Source organism: Camponotus vicinus, unplaced genomic scaffold (genome assembly GCF_025532165.1).
Source record: "Camponotus vicinus isolate PSW18456_S1 unplaced genomic scaffold, iyCamVici1.0 SCAF_9, whole genome shotgun sequence".
Taxonomy (NCBI): domain Eukaryota; kingdom Metazoa; phylum Arthropoda; class Insecta; order Hymenoptera; family Formicidae; genus Camponotus; species Camponotus vicinus.
The window spans coordinates 4,620,588-4,642,763 of record NW_028141981.1 but is presented as its reverse complement, the minus strand read 5'-3'; the positions used below and the strand labels follow the sequence as shown (position 1 = coordinate 4,642,763).

At 36.4% G+C, this 22,176-nt stretch overlaps 1 protein-coding gene across 8 annotated transcripts in view; it reads right to left on the bottom strand.

The window, feature by feature from the left end:
- Window positions 1-22,176, bottom strand: part of Sano (CABIT domain-containing protein serrano) — a 129,067-nt gene that overhangs the window by 75,208 nt on the left and 31,683 nt on the right. For 5 of the 8 annotated variants that reach the window (XM_083107983.1, XM_083107979.1, XM_083107982.1 and 2 more), the window contains exon 2: window positions 12,987-13,044. The exons of the other annotated variants lie outside the window; for them this stretch is intronic. The gene's annotated coding sequence lies outside the window, so the exon portion shown is untranslated. The remainder of the gene's footprint in view (window positions 1-12,986; window positions 13,045-22,176) is intronic. 8 annotated transcript variants of the gene reach the window in all.

Genomic DNA, 22,176 nt, shown 5'->3' with positions numbered 1-22,176 from the left:
ATTAATGATAGCCGTAAACGGGAGAAAACAGGATTCCGGAGCATGCACGCACGCACGCATGCACGCACGCGATGGAAAATCTTTCCGCTTAATTAGCCGAATGGTGCCGACCTTAGGAAATCCGCTGGCAGATTCGCGCCCTTACCGTCGCTATAGAGATGTAATTTTATTTATCCGTACTCGGCGAAGGGTTCTAATTGCTCGGATAATTAATAAATCAACAAAAATGTTCTGTCAATCGAAAACGATTTAAACAAGTAAATATTTTTTATTTCTGTATCGTAAAACTTGAAAATTTAACACGCACTCGAAATCAAAATTCATTGGCCAATTGTTTATTTAATCCATTAAATATATATATTTCTGTATTATATATATTTATTACTATTATATATTTTTCTATTATAACTTGTGAAATATTCTATGATGATTCTCTTAGATGAAAATGCATCAACAAAATCTTAATTAGATAATAATTTAATGAGTTATCGTTTATGTCAGTTGAAAATATTTAATGAATCGAAAATAGTATTTTGTTTGTCAGATATAATTAATAATTAACTGTAATACAATCATAATAGTGATATTCCGTTCACTAAAAAAGATAGACATGATAAAAATAACGGTACTGAATAATGTTACATCAGATCAGATAAATTTGATTTAATTTTTCATTCATTCATTCATTAGTATAAATGCAATTTATACTAATGAATGAATGAATGAAAAATTTCTCTGACTAAATGCGTTAATTTGATATTAGTTTCCAAATAAGTATATATACATAATATTAAATACATTATAGCTATTTAAAAATATTGCTAGCAATATACACAAGGTAAAATATTGAATATTATTATACCATTCTCGACCACATAATTAGAGAAACTAGCAAAAATAATTTATGTCAAATGTATAATTTTAAATGTCAATTCAGAGAGGGAAAGATTTAGCCAACATATACACTCATTACATTAGAACTACGTTGTGTAATTGAATTTCCATAGTTAAAATTACAAACGATTGATCGCGATGTAGTTTGTTACATTTCTATGCTCTCCATGCATGACAAGGCAACGAGTACATATGGATATGTTTAGGAGCAAATTTAGCAAACTACATCGTAGTAGGATCATTAATAAATTACGTAAATTTATCAGCGTTTATAGATTATTAATGCGATTTGCGACTGACTCGGATGATCCGCGTACCATCAGACGCGAAACCATTGGATACCAATTCGAAAGGAGATCCGTGTCTCTCCTCTTACTCTCTTCCCCTAATAGCACTCAGATCTATTGCCTTTCTTCTTTCTGGCGTAACGTGGTTTCGCTTGCTCGTTGATTTCACGGCGAATAATTTAATTAGTCGGAAAGATATTGTTTCGTTCCGGGAATCTAGTCTACGAAAAATGCCTCTTTGCAATTAGTTTATTTTTTTCTACGGACGACCGCTGTCAGCGTAAAGATTGCTAGATAATTCAATTTCCTTGAGAGATTAATAACGCACTGATACGTTATCCGATAACGAAACGAATGAGCAGATACTTATATAACAAATAATGATTTTTGTCGGATGAAGGACTGTTTTGTCGATCTATTCTGACCATGATACACGCGAAAAGCTAAACGTAAGCAATTAAACCGAAATACGAGAAAGAAAATGAAATGCATAATTAATAACAGCGTACTCTCGAAACGATGTATATACCTGTGGCAGGTAAACGGCTAACGATCAGAAGCCATTGATCTGCAAACGTCGAAGACTGACGTTGTCGGTTCAGATGCAATCTGCTCCCGACGACGAAGCAATCTCTTTTACGCGAGAGGCCATCGACGTATCCCGTTACTCTCGCTGGTAATGATCACGTTGGCCAACAATAATTAACAGAGCCAATTCAATGCTCATTAGTCAGAGTAAATACGTTGTATATTCGGGCCACGATGATTTAATGCACACTAGACTGGGATGACGCTCGTTGAGAGATGCGTGCGTGCGGGTAATAAGCGAAGTCGCAAATATACGGTGGCGCAATACCGCGAGAAGCTGTTACCGCATATTACCGAGAGGATCAAAAACAGGCGCATGCAAAGATGCGAGGAATGGCGTAATGTCGTTCGACGTAATTTCCCCTATATCACCGTAATGTCGCGCCATTTTTACGCACGCGGATATAATCGCTATATACGATACACAGAGAAAAATGTATACTGTATATTCAAGTAAATATTATTTATTTTAAGTATATCACAAGTTTGTATATCCGCAAATATATCATAAGTTCACCACAAGCATTAAATTTAATTAAATATATTCTGAATTTTTTTGGCGTAAAGTAAAGTTTGATTTTTCTTTGATACAACTTTACAATATTCCTGAGGAGAAAATAAATTCTTCTTTTGACTACATGATAATGAAATTTTCTAACACTTGTGATGAGTATATTTTAAGACTATTATCAAGAATATATTCTCTTTGTTGAAGAAAACTATTACTTAAAAAAATAAAAATAAACGGAGTAATCGCTTTTCTTGGCAGTAGAATGATATTTTTCTCTGTGTACGTACTTGAACCGAAATGTCATAATAGTGTTCAATCTAAATACAAATATTGTCTGCAAGTGCTCGATGTATCCAGTAAGAGATTCAAAATATATAAATTGAAAATGCAGATTATACATTCATGTTTCTTCCCGAAATGTCAAACATGATTATTATACGCGCGATATACGGAGTTCAAAATTTCACGTATTATTATCTACAGTTAGGACAAAACTTTAAACGTGTGCGAAATTTAGAAAAGTAAGTATTACCGAAAATACCTCACACAACACACATATACATGAGCATAATCATGGACACGCGTAACCGTACATTAAATATGTGTGTGGGAAGATGCCTCATAGAGACGACGGAGGAGGTGAAAGGGGAGGAAGGCACGTACGCGCATATACGTCGTAGCTGCATCGACGCCGTCGTCGCCGGTGACCTTTTAAGGTGCCGAAGGGTACCACCTTTCTTCACCCCGTGACAGCCCGCAACGCCGGCAAAGGACATTCCGGGACGATAAGAGGAGGCCCATAGCGTAACAATGCCGGTAGCCGTTTGCGCTCACGCTCCTCTCCTCTCGGTAATGGGAGGGATTCTGTTTCCTGTTGAGGCTACAGATCGCGCATACTAAACCCCGTCGAAGCTACCGTTAGCATCTAGTAGTAACCTCGCCAGATAAACAGGCCTTTTCCTAGAGAGTTCTCTCTCCCTCTCTCTCTCTTTCTCTCTCCCTTTTTCTATTGGCTCGCTCATACATACATACTAACGTTAGTGAGACGGAGACCGGGTTTCCTCTCGTGCGTTACGTTACCAACACGCGTTAGCTTTGCGTATGATAGGCGCCAGAGTGGCACATTAGGTACTCGTGGGCAATAAGTACAGCCACAGTGCATATATTTCTAATTTATCTTTTGACGCAGATTTTTAGACAGATACTGGCAAATTTATCGCTTTTGACAGCCAAGCTATTTACGATTCAAATTTTCACTTCTTATATGCTCAGCAAAATTTATATTAATACTTTATTAATGTTAATAATAATATTATTATTATTATTAAAGTATTAATAATAAATTATTATTACTCGTGTTATTCTTTTCAAAATTGACTTAAAAAATGTTAAGAATACTAAAACAATATTGCTAATACGATATCACTGAGAGAAGAGTATAGAATAGATTATCGATCCGCGAATCAGTTCCATAAAATTGCCTAATGTTCTCTCAAAACGCACATTACAGATTCCCCAGCATAAAATCTTTACGCATCCCTCTCTTGCGCTTTCCTTCTTCACGTTCTCTTTCTTTCCTCGGACGAGCTGCTTCCTCCTTCTTGATTTCTTGCCGCGGATCTTAATTCACAAGTCTTCCGCTGCAAATTGCACTCAAGATTGCGTATCGACCGTTTAACCTCGCTAATTGCGCTAAACCGAATTTTAACTGCGGTAAATGCATTGCGCGCGGTAACCGCGTCCGCTAGATAATTCACGTAGATACTTTTATCTCGCAGCTGCGTAAGAAGTACAATGGTATGAGATAGTTGCTCCAACATAGCGTTAAGAGAGTTACAACTTCAGAATTAGATTATATTAGCGATTATATATCTCACAAGTACGAAGTTTGTTAAAGAAAAGTTTATTAAAATTATACATTAGACAAAGGATATTTATGTGTAAAATAATCCTCTTAGCGATGTTCCGGTAAAGCTACAATTAAAAATGGAAAAGATTTATTGCAAGGAAGTTAGTTGCGTTTATCAAACCGTAATCGCGTGCGGAAGAGTTCGCGCGGATGTAATAAAAAAATATTGCATATGATAAGAGATTACATCGCGATATCGGTCCTTTAGGACCATTGTGTCGGCGAAATTACGTAAAATATATCGTGCGTTGTACGAAGGGGCGACTGAATAGATAAATAAATGGATACCCCCCGTATAGGAATAGCCGGAGTCTGTGGGGCCACTAAGGAGTGCACTACTGGCTCGACTGAACAATGGGGCCCCTCACTATAATCGGAAGTAAGTCTTGTTAGCGTAATGCGTAACTGTACATGGTGAGCGGCTAATTTCGTATTATATCCCATTAGGTATCGACGGATTAAGGTCTTGGGATCGCGCCGTACATCTTCTACCGTCTTCCTCTATCCTTTCCGCGCCATCTCTACGAGGAAATCCTCGATATTACACATTTCATTAGCCGACTCGTTATCCGATTCATCGACCATCTTTATATACATCCTGCGAATTTTTAATATTTATATATATATACTGCGTCATATATTTCTTTCTTCGTATAGTATCGATAATATTCCAATTTAATAGTCTCCTTTTTTTATAAATTAATATTTCCTAATTAATTAATGTTATGCATAGAGGAACAATTTTATTCTAAATTAGCTAATAATTATGTAAAATAAATATTAGCTAATTTCTACATATAAAAGTTAGCTAATAACTATATAAAATCTATAAGATATATTATAATATCCTCTTAGCGATGTTCCAATTATAATTGATATTAATATTATAATTGACATGATATTAATATTATAATTGACATGCTCTGATGAGATAGCCAGAAATTAACAATATGTATAATTTTTTTTCTGAGCTTATCTATGCAAGTCATTATTAAGATCCTGAAATCGTTTAAATCGAAAATGCATTGCTTTTCTCGGTGATAAATTATTGTGATAAAGTACGTGTTAACACGACCGGAGTATTTTCATATCGAAATGTCGTAGACAAGATTGAGGAGTGACTTGCAATATTTATCTCAACATAAATTGCTGAATGAACTTTACATGTATGGATCCGTCATAAACATCGTGATGCATATCTTGATACGCCCGCTCATAACCATGCTACACAGTAGCTGCGAAAACAATAGGTAATATGTATTATGTACAGTTGTAATAATAATGTAGGAAAGAAACTCATGAAGCATTTAAATCACGTGAATCTTGATACGAAAGCAATGTGCTCGAATAAGTTATGAGAATGAAAAATTACAATTATTGCACTTTATTTATGCAAAATTTTCGATATTCGTATCTAAATAAATCCTATATTATAAATCTATGTATCCTAAAATAAATATTAATATGATATATTTTTAAGAAATGATAAATTTTTTATTAAAGAATTCTACTCTTCTCCAAATACAATCTAATTCTGTGATATATGTACAAATATATATTTGCTTTGGATATATCCTTTTTATTTTTCTTTTAGACAATTATTTTTAAAAAAGAAATCAAAATAAAAACAATATGTTATATTTACGAAATTTATGCATATTTAAGAAATCCGTATAGTTTTCCGATTAAATGTGTGGCAAAAAATGTATCCGCAAGCGCATCTCGACGCAACTGTGCATCTTGTAGTACTGGCATTTAAATGTTAGTTCTATCTGCCCGATGATATTTTATGCCACAGTATGAGAGGCCGCATCTCGCACCGTTCGCCGGCGTTCTGTACAATTTCGAAAGTTAAATGTCAATGAGCAGTGCCTGTACACGTTATAGGCTGCACCCGATCGCATGTTTGTTGCATATATCGAACGTTGTCATCCTTTTTAATGCATTTTTTGCGACGTATCTTGCGAGAAATATTTAATATTGCAGTAGATTCATAATTATTATGTGATAATTTGAACATCGTATACATTACACACATTTTTCATTCATTTTTGATATTTTAAAATTAGAAAAAATACTAAAAAGATAATACAAATATACATATGTACAATATTATTAAACTAACTTATATTATAAACTAAGTTTTAAATCTTAGTTCTACGAAAATAGGATTTAAAAGAATTTATTGAGATTCGAAAGTTTAAAACATTCGAAATTCCAGGTCAGATTCATCGAAGTAGGTCTATCAAATCATCAAGTGAAGCGACAATATTATTTTTAGAAAACATTGTTCCATTTTCATTAAATCGTGACACGCTTCGTGGTTCCATGAACAATCGAAGAAAGCGACGGAGATATCTTATTTTTCGCATTCAGCTTTAGCGATTTATCGTGTTTCATTTGCATCACTTAAAACGCAAACTCAGCAGATGAGCAACAAAATCTCGAAGAAAAAGAAGTGTCTCGCACATTCATTGTTTCTCGATTAATTATATATTTCCCGGATATTTATTATTTTTACTTTTCAAAATTTTCAATATGTTGGAATAATTTAAAAATATAATACATCAATGTTCTATGACATACGTACACATTTATACGTACAAAATAAAAGATGTAGTATCGCATTTTCTCTGTCACAATCATCGGATTACTAATCCTATCTCCTTACGCGTCTTGCAAAATGACATTACATAATTATCTCCCATCCATCAATCTCGGAGATATATAAAAGTTTGCTGCGCGATAAAGTCGAAAGGAAAAAGAAAGATGGGTCATCGAGTTCCAGAAGCGTGTATGAAACAATAATAAAAAAAGCGAGGCACGCGCGCGCGCGTCTCTAACAGACAAACGTCCTGAAAGTCATCCCGATGTAAGGACAAACGTACTACTCCCAGTAAGGTCACCCAAGTAAGGAGTTCGGCTCGGGATGCAGCGCGCGTACGTGCATTTCCGCGTTCACACCGACTGTGAGTCGCCGCGAGAGCGTCGCCAGGTCGTAGGTCGAATATTCGATAGGCAAACGCCTTAGTTAACGGTATTCCAGCCGGGTGCCTCCCCGGAGGTTTTGACAATCCGCATCGTGGATAATCGCGCCCGCAGCATCTGGCATACCGCGCACTCCTGCCGAGGATCGGCGCAGTCTCGCGGATGACCGGACGACGACGAGGAACGACGAGATAGAGAAAGGCATCGAGTGGAAGAGAAAGAGAAAGAAAGTGGGAGAGAAAGAGAAAAGCAGAGGTAAAGTGGGCGGCGGATGCCGTGGAGAAGAGACGAAGAGAGGAAGAGGATGCGCGAGCAATTGGCATACATCGGAGGACCCGGACGAGAGGCGTGTGCATATCGAGAATTCAAATAAATCACTAATTGAGGATATTTATCCTTTCGCGTCAGTAAGATGTTCCGAGTATCGTGTATGTAAGTAATTCACCGTATGTGTATGTCGTTCTTCTCCTTCCCCAACGCATCAACACATCGCAAGTGTATTTTTTTATCGGTTTAAATAGCTACTTTGATTATTGGCAAGCATCGAAAACATATCTTTCGAAGAGAGAGAAAGATATTTGAAACATAGCTGAAGATCGAGCAATATGACTTTTATGTGACATGTTTACGCAGAATTGGAATTAATAATTTTTTTTAAATTGTTTTATGCATATATTGAGATCTATCAATGTGATTAATTTTAGTTGCAAATATTAGGCAAGGCTCAGAAAATCAAACGTCAAAGCATAGAATTATTTAAAAATAAAAAATGCAACTATTTTTCTCTCTTTCTTTGCATGCTGCGTTTAAACGATAGAAATCCACGCGTATATTCTACTTGCTAACGACGCATTCGCATCACATAGATTCACGTGATTCACGTGCACTCGCGCGGTGAATAAGATGCAGTGGGCCTACCGGTCACGAAATAAATTTATCTTTTCAAAGATACACGCGGAATCTCGACAATTCTGCTCAAACGCATCTCTGTCTGCTCGAAGATTGCCGCTTTTCCATTGCGACTTGGTATTTCCGCATAGTTTATCTGTGAATTATCTATCTTTTAATCAAGTGGAATTAATACACAGGCAATAATGAAAATAATTTATTCGGGATTTAAATCCGACAGTCGAAAAAATCCATTTGAAATAATAAATGTTAAATAACGCCAAAATTATGCCAAAATTTAAAAAATCAAAAGTTATTAAAAGGGTCTAAAAAGAAGACTTTTTAATATCTTAATTTTTTTTCTAATTTTATAGATTCGTAATCAAAAATACATTTCGTCAGATTCGTGAGAATTTTAAATATTTCGCCGCAAAAAATGCGACATCGACTTCTTTCTTCGAATAAGACAGCAGCCTTCCCGCGCACGTGCCTATGCGGTTATCGAGAAGGAGCGAGACAGGAGAAGGAAGAAGAAGGGAGATAAAAATGAAAAAGTCACTGATGCCATGCGAGCGACGTGACCTCTCGTCGGTGACCCCGGACGAACCGGCCAGCGGAGGACTACGAGGAAAGGGGGAATGTCAGACCTCAGGCTACATTCACAGTTCGCCGAAAAAGGCATCGCACACAACCAGCACGCCGATTGAGCCGATCGGTCAACGTATACACATACCTGGTTCGAGAACTCGTACTTTCCTGATTGCGGACAGGCGGAAGAATCGCCGACTGATTCGACGCCGCGAATGAAATTTGTCACGGAATCCTTGTATTTGACGTTTCCGCTACAATTTGATCGATCTATTTATGGTACAATGGTACAATTTGATTGCATTGATCGATGGAGAGAAATGTATGAAGATAAATTACATCGGCATAGAAGAAAATTGGTCCTTGAAAGGAGGTAATAAAAATATATTTCTAATGTTTATATTCTATCTCTTTCAGATTAAATTAATTTGATCGAAAAATAAAAGACAATAAAAAATGCGTTGAATGTAAAGAATGTATAAATTTTAAGTTTATCTGAATTTCATATGCCGAGACCTTTAAAAAATTATTTTCATTTATCGATTTTTCAAACATATTTAATCTCTCTCTTTCTCTTCCTTTCTCTCTTCTCAAATCGATTTGATATTTACCACGAAATATATCGAAAGTGCAATTTGTTCCCATGTTCTATTGGATGCAATAGGTTTCATGTTACAAATCAATTTATTCGATTTGAGCCGTTTTCTCCTTAGGGAAATAGTCTTATCGACCGATTAATGTCGCTCAATAATTGGCTGCAATCATTAATGAGCAGCGAAACTGGAATTGACAAATTTAAAATAAAATGCCAGTTACCTGATTATTGTTTATGCGCGTCTCGCCAGTTTTCCTCAACATAAATTGTTTAACTTCCTGCCTTCCTGTCTTTCCTAATATGTAATTCGTGTACTTGCTCAATCGAGTAAATTCCGATCGTTAAATCGAACAATTTCCATTCGATTATCTTGGTGATTTTTATACAAATATCATATAATGATTTAAAATTTCAATACTTTGTCATTTGCACGAATCATTATCAGTTAGTGTGTGAATATACAAAATTGATTAGTTTAGATAAAAAAATACTTCTTCTATTACCTTAATAAAATAAAAAGAAAATGAAATATCTATCAAGATACATAATATTAATTATTAATTATTAAATTATTAATTATTATTTGTAAGATATTCATTATTAGTTTCTTTAAAAATTATAAAAATTATAATGTATCTATGATAAAATTAAATTGGATAGAAAAAGAATTATTTAACTTCTAAATGAAGAATATTTATCTGCTAAATATATCTATCGTGGAAAACTTCACTAACTTCCGCATTATCGTTTGTCTTTGCCCCGTAACGCTCGGAGATAAAGAGGAGAGAGGAAAAGAAGGCAAGCCTCTGTCTCGTTATTTAGGCTCCAATTTGAACTTTAAAGCGATCATGGCGGCTTGCTGGGTCGCGGGAAAAAGTCACCTCGATCGGCATCGTCTAATGATCGATACGTTAATCGGTGACCTGGCCGAGCCTTGAATTACGGGAGAACCTTCTGGATACCGCGGGTTTCTGTAGCCGATATATCCTCCACTCACCGAGTATAAACCGAGTGCCTGTCAGTGTTACCTGCCATTCAGACAAATTCCGACCATTAAGCGTCGAACGTTGTGTTGCGGTTATACGAGCCCGCTCCTAAAGCCACGCTTCTAACCGAAGAATATGATGTTTGACCGTGGATTGACCCTTACGGTACCTCCAACGTCAATGGTTTAATTACGATAGAGTCATTTCTTCGTGTGGCCATTTTTGCAAACGATACATTCCACCCCTCTTTAAAGGTCAAAGCTGCATTTGGTGGATGGCGGCCCGTTCGCGTACACATAGATACAAAAAGATACCCGCACGAACTACCGATCATTCCGTCATTAACAATCTCACTAATTAGATAATTAAAATCCTAACTGTGTAGATGATGGATATTGATTAACACTAAATGGTTAGAGTAATGATCGCGATGCGGTAAGGTAGGAGGACTTTAACAAGACGGGAGGAAGTTTTTCAGGATGGAAAATGCCTGCATAGACATTCTAAAATAATTAGAAATTAAATATTTTATTCACATATACATGCGTACGCGCGTGTATGAATAATGTTTTACTATGCAAAACTGAATTCACTTAGCGATTTAAGTAGCAGGGATTTTTAATCAATATTAATTTTAATTTTTCAGGAATTTTACGTTAATAATTTAGAAAGAGAGAGAGATGCACACACGTGTTTAACTTATTAATTAATCCTTATGGATTTTAATTTGCTTTCACATAAAATTATGTGAGTATGATTATGATTTTGTAATTGATATATATTTCTAATATTGCATCAATCTTGCCTATTATTCTAAATATCTGTCCTCTAATCCGAGCTAACGTGGAGTCACTAACTCTGCCGACTAGCTGTCAGTGTACTTGCCGGTCAGACAAATTCCAGCCATTAAGCGTTCAAATGTCGTCGTCGCCGTCGCCGTCGTCGTCGTCGTGGCTATGAACCCGCTCCGAGGTCCCCGTGTGCTACGACTTCGTCGAGGGAATATAATGGTGGACCGTGGATTGACCCTTGCGGTACTCCCACCATCACCAAGGCAAGGCACCGCCATCACCTACGCCACACGAAGCACCGCGCCGACGACACCGACTCGCACGACCACCGACTTATCTGGTCGAGTCGAGAGAAAGAGAGAGAGACGCGCACAACGCCTATGTAGTTTACTTCGAGACTCGAGCTATACGTGCCGGGGTCATATTCTCATCGGCGATGCATGGCCGCCGGTACAGTCGACGGGAACAGTCGGTCGACTGGGACCGGCTGGCTTCGAAGAAGCGCGAGGAAAAAAGATCTGGCACACAGGTCAGTCGCGATTTTCAACGCTCGTAAGTTCACGCCATTCCATTTTGGCGCGTGAAAAAATTAGAGGATCCGAATGCAATCTTGGCGATAAAAAAGATGACGTTTATAAGACGCAATTTTATCATATTGTTTATATATTGTAACGAAGAGTTTTAAGCATTTCCTCGAAAATTAGCTAATTTAGCTCTAATTTGAATATACTCAAAGTTTCGATTATATTTATGCGTGTGTGTGTCACTATTTGAAAATATTGTTAATTAATTTCAAATAGATTTATGTAAATATAAGCAAAAGCTACTCTAAAAGACATGTTAAAGAAACAATAAATTTTAATTTTATATATTTCGTCTCTTCTTTAAATCTCTCGACTAAACCGGACCGAGTACGTCTTTAAGATCTCTCTTATCGGGAGAATCACAATTGGTAGTAACCTTGTCGAGTTTGAAAGAAGTTCATGGGTGAAGGTTATGATGATCACATAAATGACATTACAAATTCACCGAAGCGAATGATTATCTTTTTATTATTTTTAGATATTATGATTCAAAATGCTATTATATATTTAATCATTTAATGTTAAATAATTTATACAACGATATGTATAAATTATAAGACGAAATTTATTTATAAAAAAATTTCTTTTTTCTAATTTAATAATTTTCAATCGATGTAACAAAATATTCGAGAAAAAGAAATTTTTTAAAAATATACAGATTATAAATGTCAAACCATATATAAATCTATATACTTTATTCTTTTACGTTGCATTAAATTTCAATCTATTCTAATCATCAACGAATAAGAATCTAATTTCATGCGTATAACTTTTGCGATAACAACTTTATGAATCGCCCCCGCTTTGCGCGATCACTTTCAAAGAAGGGAAACACTATTCGATTGGAAATTTTTTACGATCCATTAATTCCGGAAGTAACGAGCCATTCTCCATAACGCTATAACTAACGCTATAACGCTAATCTATCGGATACGTATACATATATCCTTTTTTTCTACAGATATATTTGCTAGACTATTCTCGAATAATACGTCACTATGTAATTAATAATAATTAAAATAAATAAAATAAAAAAAGAGAAAGCGTGATGTTTCATAATGATTCCTTTTATCTCGACAATAATGTTTTTCGCGGATATTACAAACGAGTAGAATACTATAATAAAATATAATTATAGGTTTTACATACACATTACGTTTATAAATTTTTCTTGTATTTCTTAAAAAAAAGATGGAATAAAAATTATATTTATATTTGTTTAATAGGTTTATAATGAATATGAAGTTTATACTTTCAAAGAGATAATATAATAAGAAGTCATCGACGATTAAGAGTAACGAAAAAAAAAGATTGAAATAGATTAGAGATTAATCGAACATCGACGACTCAGTAAAAAACGTTAATGATTCGACTCACCGATGATGTTGTCGTTCTTCCTCTCTTTTTTCGCACTTGTTTCGAATGTTTTCAGCTTCTGAGAGAAAAACACAAGAAAAAGAGGTTAAGACAATTCAGATTATTTAGAATTGCTTAATGTAATGCAATATTTAAATTTCATTTTGATAATATGCGAGGAATTTCTTTCACCGTTATATGCGCTACATTTCTACCACTTGTATTCAATGTCAAATATATTCAGCTCTCTATCAATTATAGATACACGAAAATGCAAAGCAAGTTAATCAATCTTCGTTAATCAATGACTGTTAATAGAATAAAGATATAACTTATTATAGTGTCATGTATCTTTTTATAGCAAAAAATATTTCCAAACACTTTTCGCTTGTTACAATCATCTAATTAATCTTAGATTTGCTTCGAAATTAGAGAGTGATATTTTTTTCGCGAGTTAATTCGTAACATTTCTTCCTGTTGGCATGCCGCATTTTCCAACGAATATCGTTCTTAGCTGCGGGGAATTTGCGTTTAAAGCTGCGTGCTTTCTCGCATATTATCATCCGCACATTACTAAGACGCTTTTGACAAAGATTGATTGTGAACGGGCCCCCTGGCAGCTTTTCTTCCGGATTGAGTTAGATTGGCGAGTGTAATACGACGCCATTGGATAATCTCGCGGACCCGCGCTTAGATGAGGCACCGAGAGCCATATGATTCTTAATTTGGCGGCGAGCCAACCGACGATAACGGCCATCGAGGTATCGTTAACGAGCCGTTTACCTGTTATGCCTTAATTTATCCAACGACGCGACGGTCTCGTTGGTCACGACGATCAATCGTCGGAACTAAGTTTCTGCTTCGTTTGCGCCCTAGGAGGATCGTTAAACTGTCGTGTCCGATCACGCAAGGCGACTTAATAATTTTAAGTCGTGCCGCGCCGCATCGTTTCAAAATCATCTTTGACGTCTAAACGATCGTCTCACACGAAGTCGTATAATACTCACTACGGCACTCACGCCGTCCTTACTTAAGAGAAACATCGTGTGCAAAACCTGTCCAAAGCTTTCGAGAAGAAATTTTAAATTCGAACTCGAAGAATATTTGCTAAACTGTTTATATATGAATTATTCAGGATATTTGTCTAAGCTTTTTATGACAAAATTATCTGATTTTCCAGATATTTTTATTCAAAATTCCAGATAAAGAGAATATTTGAAAGATTTTTTAGAGCAATTTCCTAAAAGAAGATTTTTTATTGTCTAATGCTTTTCATTACTCATGAAAATTTTCTAATCTTTCCGAGATACAAAAGAAACGTCTGAGAATTTCAGATTTTTCATGTTTTCACTCTATTATTTTAAAATGTAGGAAGAGACGTAGAAACGCGACATTTTCACCAACAAGAATGGGAGAAGTCATTGAAAATCTGAAGAAAAAAATCAATGCGAATGCGATCATTTCGCACGACTCTCTCGGGAACTAGGCTGCCTCGTGGAATCTGGATCGAGAGTGTTCAGCAAGTCGACCCGTGTTATCGGCGCATTATCCGACCATACTGCACGGATACACCCACCCATGGTAGCACGCGTGCATAGTTCCGTGCGCGCACGTCTCGATACGGTTTCAGTTACCTAATCGCGTCGGTGTTGCACCGCGTCGACGGTTTTTACGGTACCTCCCTCGCCCTCGGACGCGGGACCAACGATGCATGAACGCAAACTTTACCCGTTCCATTGCATTTTCTACTCGGATAATCCGGTATCGAGACCCGCCGGCAGACCCCTTCGCGACCTCCTCGCCCCTTCGAAGTTTCTCAATCTTCGCCCCGCTAACACATTCCTGGCTCGGATCGTAGCATTTTTGCGGCGAGGGCGATAGCGCCGTAAGTAGCGGCGTATAAAATTGCTTGTACTATCTACTTGTCTCGGCAAAAAGCGGCGCGGGCTGCGATAAATGCGATGGTCGAAGCGCCCGACTGAAAATCACTGATACTATAATGCAAGATACACGAAATGATTTCAGATAAGCTCTAGTTTTATCAATAATCTCCCTTTGTATCTCCCTATTTTATTTATATATCGAATTTATTTATCATTCCAAAGAAGATTGTTTCCTAGGATATCTTTTTTAAATTTTTTACAAATCTATCTAAATATTAAAAAAAAATTAAAATATTTAAATACCTCTTCAACGTGAGTCTATTGCTTAGATATTGCGACATTTATGGCTGAAAGTCGAATCGGTTCAGGGACACTCATACGTATCACTTGAAACCAAGCTTTGAAAGTATGCGGTAGCCTATTTATATGAACACATAGTTATACTTAATTTACAAAGAATTCAATACAATATGTCTATAAGTATGTACCTAATCTCGCATAGAAAAGAGTCCTTCGCACGAGGCTACGATAGCAAACGCGTTCGCGTATTAATATGAGCAGCATATTAAACATGTGGCTAGACCAGATAGTAATTTGTTCGAATTTTTAAAAACGTATTTTTCGCGTTGATTTCAGACCTATCACTATCTGATAATAAGAACAAAAATCTAAAAGCATCTCTCGCTCTCTAAAAGTGAATCAGTGTATTATCACTGTAATCAGTGCTGTACTTATAACTGCTTGTAATCAGTGAGTATTTACTGTTTTTCAGTGATAATACACTGATTCACTCTAGTGAAAGTAGTATATATACTAATTTCATTAGATTGAATCAGTGTATTATCACTGAAAAACAGTAAATACTCACTGATTACAAGCAGTTATAAGTACAGCACTGATTACAGTGATAATACACTGATTCACTTTTAGAGAGCGCATCTAAAGCTTTGTGTGAACATGATTTTTTCCTTGATAGAAGGAAAAAATCATGACACTTTTAAATAATTTGCACGAATATCAGACTTATTCAAAATTAGATTCTTTAATAAATTTGAAGAATTAGCTTTTTTATCTCAATTTTTTCATTCTGTGTAAATCGAATATATTATTACAATCTAACTTTTATTAAAGTCTATATAAATAATGTTTTATTCATAAAGGAGGCAATTTGTAAAATCTGTCTTTTTACATACACTACCGCTCAAAAGTATTTGGCCACCTAGGTAAATTGTGTTTAAATGACTATAAATAAATAAAAATCATTCATTTATATTAATCTATATATTATATATATATATATATATATATATATATATATATATATATTATCTATATATCTATCTATATATCTATCTATATATATATTATCTATATATCTATCTATATCTTCTCTATCTATATATTATTTTTGCAAAATATGCGTCAAGAGATGTGTTTTCTGTTCAAATGGCAGCAGATAACTGACGCAAATCTATATCCGTTACATTCTAAAATATCAAATAAACAAAAAAATTCCATGAAACACGCGCCTTTGTAGTAAAAACTTAAAAGTATTCATTCTAGGAAAAGAGCCATAAATACCTTATTTGGCTTTGTAGCTATCTGTTAGTAAACATGAAGTGATATTTATAATATAGCTATTGAGAACGACTTTCCGTTAGCGCATAAACAATAAACATCGATGAAAGGCAATAGACACAATTTCGTTTTCGAGTTTTCTCTTAAATTAAGGGTGGCCAAATACTTTTGAGCGGTAGTGTACATATCAATATAATTAATTCAATAACATAAAATTTCTTTTTGTTTAAAAATATTATTTAATTCATTTTTACATACATATAACTATCGACGTACATTTTACAAATTTTTACAAATTCCCAATTTACAACGATCGATACGTTATAAACGTGTAATGAATCGTTTTCTAACCCTTTCGATACATCTGTGAACTCAAAATATAATTATCATATTGTCGGGCACGAACGTTTTGCTCGGTCTTTGTCTTTACGTTCTCATCCCGTACCGCAATCTTGCATACGCTTATCCACAGCGTATTTCATCCCGCAGCGGAGCTTATGGATGCTTGTATAAATCAACAAGCCTCACAATTAATATCGCGGGCTATACCGCGGTGAATAAAAAAATCGAGCTAGACACCGGCGTGGCCGCACTTCGCTCCGCATTGTACAACGATTTATTGGAATATATATCTCACGAACCGTGACACCTACGCTGTAAATTAACGCCGCTCACAATTAGTATTAGCCCTTAAAAATAAGGGGTAGGAGAAAAAAGATCCAATTCCCTCAACGAGGTGCTAATGCCCTCTCACGTGGCGATCTTATCTACAATTCCTCGCGAAAATCTTTATCGCGCTAAATAATTTATGCGTCTACCAATTACGCGTGCGACTCCGTTACAAACCTTGTAAATTAACGCTAATCACAATTAACCTTGAGCGTTAAACAAAATAAGGAGATAATCGCAGAAATATTGTTCGTTATCTCTCTAGTCTACAAATAATTAATGCATTCTCTGTAAAAAGAAAATACGATAAAAATTAAAAGAATGGGGAGGAGGGTCATATATATCTACGGTGACCATCCGTCCTTTATTCTAAAGGACAGTCCTTTATTTTAAGTAGCTGTCCTTTAGATTTATTCATTTTTTCAAAACTCAATTTTATCCTTTATTTTTACAATTTGTCCTTTATATTACAATTTTGTCCTTTATTTTTTATTTAGCGTTTCAATGTCTAATGTCGTACTAACGTGAGAATTTTTTCGAAAACAATAAAATAATTTGTTTTGTTTTTGTGTTAATTATATTTAAAAATTTTTTTCATTAGTGATTCATATTAAATCCGTTTTATTTTTTATTATTCGAAACCTATTTAAGAAACTAAGGGTTTGTTTCAACATATAAAAGGTATAAGAATACGTAGACTTCTGATAGTCACAGAGTAGTTTTTTTTTGCTCGGCGATCTCCAGGCTTGTCCTTTATTTTCTCTCTGAAAATATGGTCACCGTATATATATCATACTATAATATGTAGTGTCTCTTTTCTTAACAATCGACAACTTACACTACTCAAGCATGCCAACATTTAAGTTCGGAAAAAATTATCTCCGTTTTTTCGGCAAGAATATATATCAAATGCACCCAAGTATTATAAATAATGAGGGATGCGGGGAAAAGAGAAAGAGAAAAGATCGATCCCGACGGGCGTCGGAAAGTCGCGATGAAGAGCGCGATGAAGAAGCGAGGAAGTTTAAATTCCGTAGGCGCACGCTGTATATTACGCGAGCGTTTATAGGAACAGGAGAGTGGAGCAACATGACTTATAACCGAGTTATACTCGCCACCGGTGATTTCCCATTATACGACCCGGTATCCGAGTCATCCTGCCTCCCCTCGCCTCCCTTTCTTCGAGAGAGGATTAAAGGCATCTCGAATGAGGTTGGGGGTACTACTTGCAATATTGAGGTTGCGTCGTATCGCATCTGCGCCCGCGTACGATTCTCATTGCGTGGCAGCAATAAATATGCTGATTAAGCGGCAACGCGCGAGGTCGGTTAATTTGCAGTATATCAGTATCCAACAGCGCATTTTAATTGGCCGTGAAGCATTATTGCGGGGGAAATAATCCACGGCGCGGCTTTTCAATAATGATCGCGCCGCTGACAATCGAGAGAATAGAAAAGGGGAGCGGAAGAAAGAGGCCGAGGAAGAAGGGAGAAGAAAGCGAAAGAGGACGGAGTTTTGGAATAGATAGCCTCGTAGCGTGACAATTAACGGTTGAACGAAACGATTTCTACGAAACGGGGTTAATTACGATTTCTCATCATGCTTTTTCGCGAGTATGCTTGTTCAAAATTAAGGAACGTCATTTATCACCGCGGTTTTATAAAGTAAAGGAAGAGACAACACGAGACGAACGTTGCCTAACTACCTATAGTTGCGGATTTCGTTGCAAAATCGCTAAAAGGCCTATACTCGCCACATCAATTCTTGGCTGCAACCTTGAAGCGGTAAAGAGCGTAGCGTGAATGCAAGTCGCGAACACGAGATTCCTCGTTTTTCTCGGTATATCTGACCGATCATGATTGCGAAAAATTACTCTGCACTCGAGGAGCAGATGAAGAAGCAAAAATCCAAATCTATCTCAGCAAGAGGTTTTCCTCGGGATTAAACTGACGTTATTCCTCGCGCAAATATATACCTCTGTCATCGATCAAATAGATGCCGCGTCGAGAGACAACTTTATCAAGATCCACGAGTGATTTCGAAATTTTTCGCAAAAATTTTAGCGCAGGATCATCCGCGATCCATGCACCGCCTCCCTCACGTTTGCGAAAATAAAGTATCCACGACTTCGTCCGTTTTTCGGACGTCCAGATCGTAAATAGATGTCCGTTTCCCAAATCCGCGAATCGGTTAGATACACAATCCCCTTGTCGTTGCTCAACTTATCTCGCAAGAGCGTAACCTTTGAAGAGACGAACCGGCCAACCGAGCGCGAGGGCTAAAAAGAGAAAGGGAAAAAAATGCGCGCGCGCTCGCTTTCGTCTACAACCGAGTGCGGTGCGAGCGAGGCAAGCAGGTAAGCAGGCAAGCGGCCAGCAGACAACGAACTCGCAATTATCGTCGCGGATATATTCCCGCGTTATCCTTGCCGAGCCGCGCAGTCGTAACTTCGCGCCCGCACCCGCCCGCCCCACGGATACGAGTTATGACGTTTTCTACAGCGGCACTCAAGATTGCGCCTCGTCCTTTCCTCCTCGGTCTTTCCGCTCGCCCCCTCGCACCTTTAAAGGGCCCTTATCGCACCGCGAAATCGGGCGACTATCCGCGGACCATCGTCTCGCTCTTTACGAGTCGGCGAGGTTCGCCAGAATGTATCCGATAGCGCGACTCGACACTTGCTGGTAATTGCCACGGTGGTATTGCCACCAGCCTCACTGGTAACCCTCCTCCTCTTGGTCGCTCTCTTAGAGCGCATCGCCGATAAGCGATGAGCTGAGACACCCGCCCACCCGAGCGCTTTCATAAATAATGAATGCTGTTCGCAAGTAGTTTAATCATTATTAGACATTTGCAAGCTATTATGTAAGACATCGATAAATAATTCTAAGTAAGTCTATGTAACGTTATCGGATTTTTCTCAAAATTTATATCTTCGTATTAATAATTTTAAATTTTTGAAAAAAATTTAATTGAAAAGAAAATCTTAACTTAAGGTAAACGTTATTAAGGTAAACGTTAATACGCAGGCCCAATCATATTAATTTAGTGACAGCTATTTTTCTGAAAAGCTCTTCTCGATAACATTAAATGATTTTCTAGATGCGTCAAATAATAAAATTTCGCCGAAGGCTAAAGAACCGATCTCCGATCGCAAAATGAGTTAAAAGAGGGATCCACTTCTCTCTGCTGACCTAATAAACAAAATTAACTTTCTGCCGGTGACTTGCCATGAAAAAGCAGTCGTATATATCGATGGAATGCATTGTCCAAAAGAACTTGTTGTTTCAAACGCTCCTGTAATCCTGCAGCAACGTACTACTGACAAACAGGCTGCAAAAAAATTTCGCGAATGTATCAGGTTGATAAACAGCATTTTCTACCATTCAATTCATCGTAAACTCGTTACTTTTATACAATTACATCAATTTTGTATATTTTTTCTTTGTTTTTCTTTTGAAGCAATTAGATAATTAAAAAGTCAGTCAAATTGTAAACAAAAACTTTAATAAGAAATTAGATTTTAATAAAGATTATAGATAGAAAATATATTTTTTAAATTAAGACAATTAAAATAATTATATATAATATTTTGAAAAATTTTATAATTATTCTCTTCAATTATAAATTCATCAGAATAAAAAATGTCTCTCAAATTAAACATTTTCTTCCCATTATGGAAGAATTGTGAAACCTGGCTTCATGCAGCGAAACGTACAAGCACGCTTTCTTTCTTTAAGTATTTCCGATATCTGGAAACGTTTCAAAGTATCACGATAATGATTTATCCATGTATATGTTACTCGTCTCGATTCTTGCATTATTTAATTAAGAGAACTCACTCTATATGAAATATCTACACTCATGTACATTTATCTGCTCATAGTATGAGTGCCGGATATACACGTATCTTTAAGTATTACGCTTATTTAACGCGCACGCGAGTGACAATAATTCCGAAGAAAGTTAACAGCGCGAAATTTCTCGAATTAAATCTTCCGCTTTAGATCTTATCAAATTGCATTCCGCATGATATCCTTTCATCATTCGCTGTCGACAGAGCATGATTATGGTGTTATAAAGATAATTGCCCACGTCCCGAATAAAAGCGTAACGAGGAAACAAATAGGAAAGAGAAAATCTGTTATTCCTTTCAGCGTCGACTTTAGATGTATCACAGTGCTCTGACAAAGATTACATCTCTTCCACTCATCTTATTCAACACTTTAAAATTCAAGTATACTTCTCAAACGTGATATTTAAAAAGTTTAGAAAAAAAAAATTAAAAAATTAAAAAATTAAAAATTAAAAAAATTTAAAAATAATATTCAAATAAAATATAACAGAGAGGGAATGCTAAACATATTCTTAAAAATTATAAATAATATTCTGTATTCCCCGCACAAAAGAGCGCAAGGCTAATATAAAATCGCAAGATGTTAGAATGTGGAAAAGACGTAACTTGAGCTGCGTGGGAAGAAAAATGTGGACAATTTTAAATCCCGCAAAAGGAAGGTACTTTTGATTTTTCGGTCTTCCCGTACAGGACTTTTGCTCGTCTCGATCGGCTCTGGAGAGTCCGCGGTACAATCCTCTTGCATTAGCATATCTCCGCGGCAATAAAGGTTTAAACTATACGCATACGCGTGTGCATACAGCGTGTAAACCGGACGATAAATTAAATACGTTAATCGAGCGACGATGCAGTAAACGACTCGTAATCGGCCGGACGGCTTACCGATTTAACGCGCGGAACATCACGAAAGCGCGTTTCAAGACGGAGACGGCGAGCTGTATTAAAGTCGCCGCTGTAAAATGTACGCCTAGCCTAACACGAGGAACGGGCCGTTTAGTCGCACCGTACGCCAATTACAATAAACATTTTTAATCACTTCATTCTTGCGAATATTAAGAGTTTCCTCGCTTTAGCGGCGCTCGTAACTAATAACTTCGACGCTTCGACTTGTCGACTCTTATCTTGAGCAGCGTTATCAATTACTAGTGCACAGCGAATAAGGATATGCACCGGAAATAAGATTTAAATAAATTCATATTATATACAGTTCTACACGAGTATATAGTTC